This window comes from Dipodomys merriami, unplaced genomic scaffold (genome assembly GCF_024711535.1).
Source record: "Dipodomys merriami isolate MVZ:Mamm:240054 unplaced genomic scaffold, mDipMer1.0.p SCAF_7, whole genome shotgun sequence".
Taxonomy (NCBI): domain Eukaryota; kingdom Metazoa; phylum Chordata; class Mammalia; order Rodentia; family Heteromyidae; genus Dipodomys; species Dipodomys merriami.
The window spans coordinates 60,700,344-60,712,789 of NW_027206290.1; the positions used below are offsets into that span (position 1 = coordinate 60,700,344).

At 40.8% G+C, this 12,446-nt stretch overlaps 1 protein-coding gene across 1 annotated transcript in view; it reads right to left on the bottom strand.

The window, feature by feature from the left end:
- The window catches only part of Btbd3 (BTB domain containing 3), a 32,412-nt gene extending 20,609 nt beyond the window's left edge, over positions 1 to 11,803 (bottom strand). Inside the window, exon 1 of the mRNA XM_070006740.1 lies at positions 11,693 to 11,803. The gene's annotated coding sequence lies outside the window, so the exon portion shown is untranslated. The remainder of the gene's footprint in view (positions 1 to 11,692) is intronic.
- Between the last annotated feature and the right edge of the window lie 643 nt (positions 11,804 to 12,446).

Sequence of the window (12,446 nt, forward strand, 5' to 3'; positions counted from 1 at the left end):
ACAGAATCAGCTTCTCTCACAACCATTATTGTAATGACTTTGTACTCTATATATCCGTATGGTATAGTATCTGCTAGTATATAATATCAAACCTTCCTATAGATAAAATACAGGAAAATGATTTGGTGGATGAAAACAGGTTCAGAGTTTGTGGTACCACAAAGGAAATACCACCAATAGCTTTTTACTTTAAAATAGTCATTTACTAATAAGGAGCCAACTCTTTCTCAGGTTTAGTCTTCAAAAAAATAAAGTCAGACACAATTTTAGTAGGATTCTGGTCTTCAAACTACTTTATACTTTCCTCTCACTAACTATATGCTATTATAAAAAGACTATAAAATGAAGATATTAAGATACAGGTTGCCAGGATTTTGAATATGTTTTCTTATAACCCAATCCAAACATTGTTGATACTGACATCCCTGACTGATTCCTGACTTGCGAGGGTGGGAAATACCTGGTCCATGAGCTGTGTAAGACCTGTGAAATCAACTGCTGTATAACCAGACAGCTATGTATGCATCTAGTCACCTGCCTCTGCCCATTTGCCTTAGTGTGCCTCTATTGATAATGTATGGCCTTCCAATGATGTCACAAGAATCCAAATGGCCCTTGTCGGGGAAAAAGAAAAAAAAAAGTTACACTACTCTCATTCAGAGGATATGCCTGAAGCAGTCTGCTCTCTCAGGATTGACATTTTGTGCAATTTGGAGGAAGACTTTCAAGAATTATTATGGGAAAACTGTTAGGAAGCAATCTAAATTTTCAAGTAAATAGGGGTGATATAATGGAAACACAATAGTAGGTAAGGAATTATCTTTAGAAAACCTAATTCAACTAAACTATACAACATATATTGTATATTTACTGAAATCATCTGCACAGGGCAAGTCTGCTATGAGACAGCACGTGTGTCCTCTCTCCCCCCAGCTGGCCACATGAAGATGACATACAGCCCACTCTCTCACAGATGTGCTCCAGCTTCAAGCACTTACCATATCCCAAAGCCCCAGGAGAAGGTAAACAAAGGCACCCTGTCTATAAGGCAAAAGCTATCTATGCCAGAAATAAGAACAGTACCCAGCAGCTTTTTTGGAGCCTGAACCTATATCCTGAGCAGGAGATATGTAGCTTCTCACCATTTTCAATGCTGATAATAAGATTTTTTTGTGGGGTGTGGGGGGCGGGGATTGTCCCCTATAGAACTTAATGAATTTCTAGCTTTTATAAGAATGTGGGGTCTTTTGAGGAACCTCCATACTACTTTCCAAAGTGGCTGAACAAGTTAACACTCCTACCAACAATGCAGTAAGAGTCCCTTCTGGCCACAACCCCTCCAGCATCTGTTGTTATTAGAGTTTTTGATTATAGCCATTCTAACTGGGGTGAGGTGAAATCTCAATGTTGTTTTGATTTGCATTTCTTTTATGGCTAGAGAGGTTGAGCATTTCTTCATGTGTCTATTGGCCATTCTTATTTCCTCTTCAGAGAAGTTTCTCTGTACGTCTTTAGCCCACTTATTTATTGGGCAGTTGTTTCTTTGAGGATTTGTTTTTGGGGGATTTAATTTTTTGAGTTCCAGGTATATTTTAGACATGAGGCCCTTGTTTGTTGTATGGCTAGTGAAGATCTTCTCCCAATCTGTGGGCTTTCTATTGATCTTGCTACTATGTCCTTTGCCCTGCAGAAGCTCTGCAGCTTCATGCAATCCCATTTGTCCCATCTTTCTTTGATTTGTTGTATTTCTGGGTCTCTACTAAGAAAATTTCTGCCTGTGCTAAGGAGACCTAGGGTTTCTCCTATTCCATCCTGTAATGTTTTCAGAGTGTCTGCTTTGACTCTGAGGTCTTTGATCCATTTGGAGTTGATTCTGGTGCAGGGTGATATATAAGGATCTAGCTTTAGTTTTCTACAGGTGATTAACCAATTTTGCCAGCATTATTTACTGATGATGTTAAGCAAAATGAACCTCAAGATAGGACACAAGTGGTTTTTTTTTTTCCTTGCTATTGTTTCTAACATATTTATAAGGTACCACGTGATTTTTTTTGTTGCTTTGTATGTCCCTCACCCACAGTATAATCCCTGTTTTCACTGTATTTGATGTTGGTATAATTTGGGGAGGGGAGGGAAAAAAAAACAAATTGTTTAAATAGGGATACAGGTTGACCCATTGCAACAATGAGATATATAAGAAGCTATGTTGAAAAACCAACTTTACAATGGGGGGGGGGAGTACAGTTGAGGAAGTGGGAGGGAAGGGGGAAAACAAAGGAGGAGACAACAATGCTGGATAAGAAATGTACTCCATTACTTTGCTCATGTAACTGTAACCCCTCTGTACAGTATTTTCACAATAAAAAACTTACTTTAAAAAAAGAAAATATTAATCATGTAATGTTTGAAATGAGATATTTGGCTTTTTTGGTAAAAACTTTGTTCGCATGTATGTATCTAATGATATGTTACCTAATGAGAACAGTATTTATTCAACAAAATAAATATATTACTCTTCACTCCAAAAAAAAAGAAGGTGGGCCATTCATTCCTCAAAAGCATACTCAACTTTTCCTTACCCAAGGTATAAAAAGGGTAGTGGTCTATATTACAAACCTTTTCTATTCACTGGGAGTTGAGAGCCAAATTAGACCCTCACTACTGAGTAGGTACATTTGCTGGTGTTAGGTAGACAAGACCACTACTTCCAAACAACACAGAAATATAGATGTGTAGAAGAAATAAGGTGACAATTAAAATGAAAGAACAAACAAAAATTTCCACAGAGGCAGAGATTTCAAGTGTAGTTGAACAAAGTGTACAACTATAAAAACAAGGTGTGTTTTCCAACTGGGATATTCATTAGTGGCCGAAACTACAGGAAATGCTGTGATTCATCATCAGAGAGGGAGGTTAATGCTTTCCATTCAGTTTTGGCCAACAGTACTGGCTATTTAGGACTTAGTATAAAAAATAAACTTGCAACAATGTTATTTTCAAAAGAGTAAGTCTTCATAATAACAAAATACAGATCAAAAACAAGTAAATGTATTTAGAACAAGAGTGCTGATGAACTTTTATTTCTACGTATAGTAATCAGAGCTAAAAGGTCTATACTTTCTAATTAAACATGAGGCTTATGTTCATTAACTATCTGGGGAAATTATGTAGAGAACATAGATGTAAGAAACTTAGATGTATCTTGAAGAAAAACAGAATGCAAGAAAATTTTCACATTTTTGTGTTTCAGTACCAGCTACTTGTTTCATTCATTTCTAGAGATCCATGTTTTTTACTTACTGTCTAATCTTTAGTGCTTAATCTTTAAAATGATCATCTGTTGGCTTGTAAATGCAATCAGTAATTTGCACAGCAATTTCACCCGTACAAAGCATACAAATATGCCTTGTTTTATTAAAAAGAAGAAAAGAAAAAGACTGAGTTTTTGAGATACTCTTAGATTTGAGGAACACCAAAAGAGGCTATAAACACTAAGTGAGACTCTAAAATGACTGACTTCTATAACTCTGGGAAACTAAAGGTGAAGAACTGAGATCCTTTGACTTTGTGGATTTCACATCCCATTCAGCTATGAACCTTTTGCAGGGTTTCAAAATCATTTCACAGAACCTTGGAAGTGAAAAGGTTAGCGAGGATATGAAAGATGTCGTGAACACTAAGAAAGCATTAAAAAGAGAAAATAATTATCTATATTCCAAGAAGAAATAACACAGATTGGCTAAAGAAAAAATATATGCTTAACACTGCTTCATAGATATTCACAAGAAAACTCAAGCATGTTCTAAAAATCTCCCAGGGGATGCCACTGTCTTCCTTCATTAAGAACTGATATCCAAAGAGGGAAGGGAAGATTCTAGAATCACATTGTTTGGATAGAAGTTGGTATAGCTAATTTTACATACACACATACACACACACACACACACACACACACACACACACACACCTTGCTTTCTGAGACATTCACTGGGAAGAAAAAAGGAAACTATATTCATTCAAAAAGTATTTATTCAACTCCTTTTACATACATCTGCAACAAAAAGAAATGTAACAATAACAGTAGAAACATGTCATTATGGATCTTATAGTATAGCAAAGGTCAAGGAGAGAAGCAGTTTACTACAACCAAAATCAATATATCTTCTTAGTGATTTAGAAGGTAACACATGCTATGGAGAAAGGAAAGGCAAGAGAGGGCAAGCATAATGTGAAGGCAGACCTCACTGACATGGTGATATTTGAGTGATGACTTAAAGGAGGTGAGGGAGATGGTTATGAACATATCTGAAGGATGGTAGATAAAATATTACTGCAGGTAAAAGGAAACCCCAGAACAAAGACTTAAAATGGGAAGGTGCCTCCTATTTTGTTCAGGGTTATCCAAGACACCTAGAGTGGAGAAAAGCCCGGGGAGAGAGGTGGGAATTCAGGGCCCATAGGATCCAGATTGTGGAGGACTTTGTGAATCATTTGAAAGAATCAGATCTTCACCTGAGCAGCACAACTATTGCATGGTTTTCAGCATAATCTAATATTGTTAAAAACCTCTGTGGGACTGGGAGAAGGGGGTAGTTTAGAGGTAGAGAGTGCTTGGCTAGCATGGTCAAGGTCCTGACTAAAAAAGAAAAAAAGAAAAAGAAGAAACAAACAAAACAATATCAAGATGCTTCTAGGTGGTAGGTTGATAAAGAGAAGCCAGGTGAGGCCACTGCAGGAGTCCAGGCAGTAGTTGTCCAATACTGGCAGTACAGGTGGGTAGAACAGTTAAATTCTGGGCTTATTTTTGAAGGAGGAATTCTAGACACAGGTTTAGAGCTCCATCTGACCTGACATCCTGAATGCAGAGTGGGAAAGAGAGGACAGGACCATTCCAACATTTTCAGTATAAATAACTTGCAAACTGGGGCAGGCTGCATGTGGAGCACATTTGCACAGATGAGAAATTTAGTTTCGGTCCTGTTAAGATGATCTTTGACATATTTAGATGACTTACTCAAAAACAAAAAACAAAGCAAAATACTGGGAACTGTCTGAGATGGAGATTGGTATCTGTGAGTTTTATATAGACACATGATACTTCATTAAATTCTTGTGTCTATCTCTGACAAAAGGATGGCAGGACCTAAGCCTTGGCCTATTCCACATGGACAGATTGGTGAGCATAGAAAACCAACACACAACTGAAAACACAACGGAGGAAAAGACAATATCAAAATACTGATGTAGGGGCTGGGAAGGTGGCTCAGTGGTAGAGTGCTTGCCTTGCATGCATGAGGCCCTGGGTTCAATTCCTCAGCACCACATACACAGAAAAAGCTGGAAGTGGGTGCTATGGCTCAAGTGGTAGAGTGCTAGCCTTGAGCTGAAGAGCTCAGAACAGTGCCCAGGCCCAGAGTTCAAGCTCTACAACCAGCAAAAAAAAAAAAAAAAATACTGATGTAAGTAGAAAGGCAGGTGTGAGGTGACCCTAAAACCCAAAGAAAGAGGGTTACAGATTATACCAGATAATGTCAACTGGGAAGGATGAGAAATGACTGTTGAATTTAGCACTGGTAATATTTTCTTTCAAAAGAGCACTGATGGACTATCTCCTACTCCACCTTACCCATAATTATAACTGAATTATGTCATATTTAGTAAGACATGATTAAGCACTGAATATGATGCTATGTGTCAATCTTCCCATGAACTGAGGTTTTTTTGTTTGTTTGTTTGGTTTTGGTCAGTCGTGGGGCTTGAACTCTGGGCTTGGGCACTATCCCTGAGCTCCTCAGCTCAAGGCCAGTGCTCTACCACTTGAGCCACAGTGCCACTTCCAGTTTTCTAGTGGTTTATTGGAGATAAGAGTCTCACGGACTTTCTTGCTCGGGCTGGCTTTGAACTGCAATACTCAGATCTCAGTCTCAGGCATGAGACACCGGTGCCCGGCTTCTGAGTTTATTTTTATAAAAATTTTTTCACAAGAAAGGGCTTGATTCAACTTGATCTTAGGGACTTAAATTAGTAGTAGATCATTTAAGAACTATCAGTAATAAACTGCAAAGACCAATAAGCATTTGGTTTATATCCTATATAACTCTTAAGAAAATTCAAAATATTCCTGAATAAACTGGTAATAAAAGGACAGATTCCTTTTATCCTGATGAGGCGCCATGATAAACCAAAAAACTACTGCTATTTTCCTATTATGATAAAGAACACAAGTTTGCATAACACTATTACTACTTGATAATGTTCCAGAAGCATTTTATAACATAGAACTCTAAATCTAGTACAAATTGCCACAAAGGTATAATTATTAGAAAGAAGTACATACACATGTCATTATCTGCAAATGATTATGTAACTAGGCAAAGAAAATAAGCTGTAATACTTTTAATAACAGCCAGTTATAAATTTACAAAAACCATCAACAGTGTTAGATGAGCCACAGACAAATTGATGAACATATCACAAAAGCAATGAAAACTTCCAAGAACCTTTATGGGAAATGTTAGGACTTAGATGAAGAAAACAAAATTCTGCTGAGCTAGATCAAACATATAAACAACCTTTCAAGTCCCTGAATAGAAACAATGACTACTTTTACACATGATAGTAGTCCTTATGGGGGAAGAGAGGATAGAATGTGGAGGTTTAACTTTTAGGATTCATTTTTAGAGTCTTCTGGATTAAGAGGGCATATTTAGCATACATGCCCAATTATACACTTTACTTAAACTCTAGTAAAGTGGAATATGAGAGATCTTTCTAAAACACAGAGCTCCAAGGACCAAAAGAACTGTAGTGCAAACTACAGCAAACACATGGAAGTGGAGGGTAGATAAGAATGACAACTGTCTTAGCCAACCTAAGGGAGCCACACTGTATTTGAGGCTACTCACGGAGAATGAAAAGGCACCAGGACAAAACAAGGTTGGTAAAGGCTGAGAGGCTCTAAAATCCCTGGATGGCCTTCCCACTTTCTTCCACACACCAGAACCAGGCAAGACTGGATCTTTGTTTTTAGAATAAATAAAGTAAGGGAAGTCTTAGTGACTATGTAAAGTGGATCCCTTCCCTAAGGGAAGAAAACTGAACCATCTCTTTCCCACCAGTCCAATAAGAAAGGCCCTAAGATGGCCCTACTGAAATATGCAGGAGAAACACTAAACTGTCAAAAGGGGCTGTCACTAGGAATGCACATGGAGGTCCAAGGAAGAAAGAAGGGCTGGAAGGGTGCTCACTTTACATTGTCTGTTAGATTTTTTTAAACTGCATACATAAATTTTCAAATACACCTTTCATCGAAAAAAGAAAAAAAAGGAAAATAACAATACTTCTGAAAGAAAAATGTAAATAGCTCTACCAGATTTGTGTGTACTCAAAATCTAGAATGAAGAAAGACTTCAAAAGCAAGTTCCCAACAATCAAGATATTAAAATATTGTAAGGGAAAGTCTACAAACTACTGAATAAAGAATGGACTATTTAGCCTATAATATGGCAGAACTGGCTAATTTAGGGTAGGTGTGATATAAGAACAATTCATATCTTAACTACATTTATAGAATTTTTTAAAAGTCTAATATATTTCAGGATTTTCTTTTTTTGCTTCATTTAATTCACCTGTGGTCTTTCTAAGTATAAATGTTTAGCTTTGTAAAAATAACATTTGTCCTTTTGGAGAAAAAAAGCACAAGATTAATTAAAAGAACAATAATCAGCTGTGGAAAAGCAAAACAAAATAATAACCAAAAATCCTCTATTTCTATGATAAAGTTATAGTCGTTTTTACATAAAATAGATATTTCAAGTCACTCAGAAAATAATGTAAAAGCGGAGTGCACAAGATAGTAAGACAACACCCAAAAGAAAAAAAGAAAAAGACGAGCAAATTATTAATTTACTAGTTACAAAAACTACTAATTCAAATAAAAAAAATTTAATAGAAAACTAAGAAGGAGTAAGCACTGGAGGGCTAATATGGTGTTGTAGACTAGGGAGAAAGTAAGAGAGACGTTCCAGCAGGAACAACTTGAAAGCCAGCCTCAAGTCATGAATTCACTTCTGCCCCCAAAACTCTGTGCTATAAATCTAGCCTAACAAATCACAGATACTAGACATACAAGACACTATGGTGAAAACAAACTTGGCAGGGGGGAGGAGGAGGGAAGGGATGGTAGGGGGAAAACAAAGGAGAGGATAACAATGCTAGATAGGAAATGTACTCATTACCTTACCCATGTAACTGTAACCCCTCTGTACAGTATCTTTACAATAAAAAAAGAAAAGAAAAAGAAAGCACAGATACTTTCAGGCCAGGACATTTACCAGCTTGAATATTTATTAATTAAGCCCATGTCTTTGCCAGTCCTTGTTAGCCTTCTATCTCACTAGAACTTTATAATGCAAAGACATTACCCATATCTCTAGAAAGATTAAAGCATTAAAGAATTAAGGTCACTTAGACACAAGATTTGGCCAGTATAGGCTTTGAAACAAGAGAATCCAAGATCACTTGCTCAACCAGTAAAAATGATTTATTTTTTTACAAAAAACAGTATTAATAGGAAACTAGCTAAATAAAAGTGTGCATATCTATCATTAAAAATCTACTTTCAAAAGACAAAAAATCATGCTACAAATTTAGTAAAAGGAGTAATTTGAAACTGTATGCAAAATTAATACTGCAACTTTATTTCAAAGTATGTCTTTGAAATAGATTCATGGCTGAAATGGAAAGGCCTTTTGTTCAAACCTCAGTACCACCAAACGAAAACAAAACATAAAACAAAAACCAAACACAATGTTTTTCTATGAAGATTTCTTTTTAACCAAGCAGAAGTGTATTATCCCATTAGCAGTTATTCATTTCTGGATGATACGACTGTGATTTTAATTTATATGTTTTTCAGTATTTCCCAAGCTGTCTAAAACAAGGACAAATGCATTTCACTCTACACTGTTTATAAAGAAAATCTCATACACAACAGTTGCTTATTTTTTTTAAAGTACCCTTCAGGAATTACATATTAATTCATTTTAAAGAATCTGCTGCTACAAAACTGGATTGAAAGAAGCACTACACTGAGAAGACTCCAAGGCAATTTTTCAATGTGTGATGGAAAAGGGGAAGAGGATAAGATTACTATCTCAGTAGCAGAGCACAAATACTTGGAACTATAAGCTATGAGGATACATCTACCAGTGCTCCCTTCCCATAATGAAGTGTGAAAAATTAGCCTTATGGAAATTTGTTTGAAAGCTGGTGAACAGGAATTGGACTTAGCACAAGAGGTAAGGAAGAAAAGAGGTAAGTGAGAGAAAACCAACTCCTAATGCACTCCCAGAATAACTGGAGTTCTGAAAACATCTTGAAATTAACTGAATTTTGATTATTTGCACAGAAAAGCTTGAAGGCATTAACAAAATGCCAGAATCATGTAAGTAAGGTATTTGTGTACCATATTTATTCAGAAGCTTTTGAAAATAAATTTCAAATTTTGATTCTGGATTTGTGTTTTGGGAGAGGGAAGAAGTGAATAAATGCTTAGAAAGTGTTTTTCTTTTGTTATTTCAAAGGATAACATTACAAATGGTTTAACTTTTGTGTAAAGAATCTGCGCAGTACACCTTCTAGGAATAAAGCTTAAAAAGTTGATTTTGGAGGGAGGGGAACAAATTATCAAAAGTTTTTTGCAGTGCTGTGGATATTTGACTTTAATTGCTTAGATATAAAATGTCTTAGAACTTTAGAAAAAAAAAAAAGATGTGTACAATTCTTAGGCTTCGGTGAGTGACAGGAAACATTTTAGAAGAAAACTGTTTCCACTTCATTTTGGAACTTTGTCAAACAAGTCTCCTGAGTACAAAGGGAGTACAAGGGAATAGTCCAGGAAGGAAAACGTCCTTGCAAGCAGTATCATGCCCAAACAACAGCCTCATGAAAGAGTTCTGCAATTATCTTAGAAGAAAACCCTGAATTGGATGAGGTCACCCTTACCTGTGCCTAGGCCAAGAACTGAACAAGGTTGAATGCAAATCTTCAGAAAAGGAAGAGAGTCTCATTTGGAAACCTGACGGTAAGAGGGCCCGCCCACTTCCCCCGGGAGGACACGTTGCTATGGAAACCTCTTAACCCTTCAGATTCAGTACCTGACGTCAGAAGATTATCCCCGTGTCTGGGGTGAAACTAACAAAGTGAAGCTGGGAAGGTTAAGGGAGGAGTTAATGGAGGGTTCAAAGGAGAAATCGTTTGGCTTGCATCAAGGAGTTAAAGAAGGCAGGCTAGTAACAGAAATTCAAAACACCACGTCCTGGGAGCCAGTCAAACTTTTTAGCTAAAGTTTAAACTATCAGAGACCCCAGCCTCCCTCCCTGTGGTGAAACAAACCACCCTTTGTAAGCTCTTGTCTCAGAGAAAAGCACTAGTTTCATCCCATTACTGGCAACAGAAAGCTTTTATTTTGTGAAACTAAAGTCCTGACTTTAGCTTTACATATTAAATCAGCCGTCTCCAAACTGTGCAGCACCATGGAAGTACTTGAGGACCTTAATATATTATATATATATATATATATATAATGTTATATTATATAGAGATATAGATATGGTGTCTTCATGGGTCTGGGCTGTGATTTGGCCAAAGTAAGTGTTAAGACTGAACTTCAGCCGTGAGGCGAGGTGGCGCGGGATATGTTTAAAAGAAGACGCACTATTACCTCTCTGGACCTTTGTAAAACTAAGAATGAGCTTGGTTTGCTCCCAAGCAAAACTAAGACAATAGGCGGCTGGGTACACAGACACAGCCAGCACGTCCTGACAGCACCTTCTCGGAGCTTAATTAGAAAGAAAGATCGCGCCAACCGGAGCCTTTTCTCCCCCCCAGGGAACAAACATCGTTCTCACCCCAAACAACCAAAACTCCCACATCGACTGTAGGAGAACAGGAGCCGCGAACGCCGCGACTCCCAACTTGGGAAGAAACGAGCCAGCAGCGCCAGAAGGAAACCGACCCGCGCAATCGCCCGTCACCCATTCATCGGGGTCCGGAGTCCGGGGTCGGGGGGGGGGTGGTAACCGGGGTCCCCGGGGCTTCCGTCCCGAGAGCCGACACCCGCTCCTTTTCCCGCCCCAACCCCACACGCCGTCCGCGGCGCCCCAACAAAGTTACTTGGGGGAACTTTGCTCAGGTTCCCCACGCGGCGCCCCCACGGGGCTCGGGGCGAGGGGGCGCGGCCGCCGCGGCTGGCGAGGCGCCCGGGCTCCCGGGCCGCGCCCCCCGGTCCCGGGACCACCGCCACCTCCCGGGTCGCGGCTCCCGCGGGCGTTCGTGCGGCCGATCGCGACCGGAGCCCCGGCGGGCTGCCCTCGTCCGCCCCGGAGGTTCCGCAGGCTTGGGGCCGGCCGGGCTCCCCCGCCTCGGCCCCCCGGGGCGCCCCACCTGGAGCCCTTTCACCACTCCCGCCCGCACGGCCAGCGCCGCTCCGGCCCAGGCAGGGTGGTCCCGGGAGCCCCCGCCTTCCTGACCCCGAGGCCGGCCACCTACCCACCCGACGGGTGCCCGGCCCGGTCCCACAGCGCGCGGCCACTCCGGCCAGCGGCCGGGCGCGCGCGCCCTTGCCCAATAGGTCCGGCGCCGCGCACGCGCGGACGAGCCCTCCCTGCTCGCCCGCGACACCCGCACTCACCGCCCGCGCTCCTCGTCGCTTCGGGCGCCGCCGTCGGCTAGCCGCCTCGGCCCGGTGCCCGTTCCTCAGGCCGCGGCCGGGGGGCACTCAAGAAACCAGCGCCCGGCGGGCTTGGCGGGCACCCGCACGCAGGGCACGCTCGCTCCCCGGGACCGAGCGCGCGCACCCGAGCGGTGGGAGAGGCGGGGCGGCGCGCACGGAGGCGGCCTTGGAGACAGAGCATGCGCAGTGTGTGCCCCTTGCCTCTGGGCCAATCCCCCAACCCTCCTTGAGCAGTGGGCGGGATCCCGCGCTGGAGGCAGGGAGCTGGATGGAGCTGGGCCAGCGCCCCGCCTTCGCTGAGAGGCACCTTTGCCCAAGGTCCCACACCTGTAGTTTTCTTCCCTGGTTCCTATGTCCATGAATGTGTTAAACTTTCATGGAGTACATTGACAGGGATACAGAGTATTCTCTGGGAACAGGGGGCCCATTACATTTGGATTTGGGACTTCTCTGGGCACATTTATATCTGCCCTGTGTTCCAATAGGTTCATAGGTTAATACATTACCTAGTGCATAAAGATCATGCAGTACCTAAAACTGTAAACACTAGTAAGGCAAGGAATAATAGGTAATATACTTACTTCTAAGTCCGCCCATTTCAGATCTCTGTCCAGTACTGTGGGGAAGGAGAACATACATGCTTATTGGGGAGATCGTGAAAACTTTACAAAGGCTGAAGTGGCACAGCATCAAAGAAAATGTCAGCCTCTGA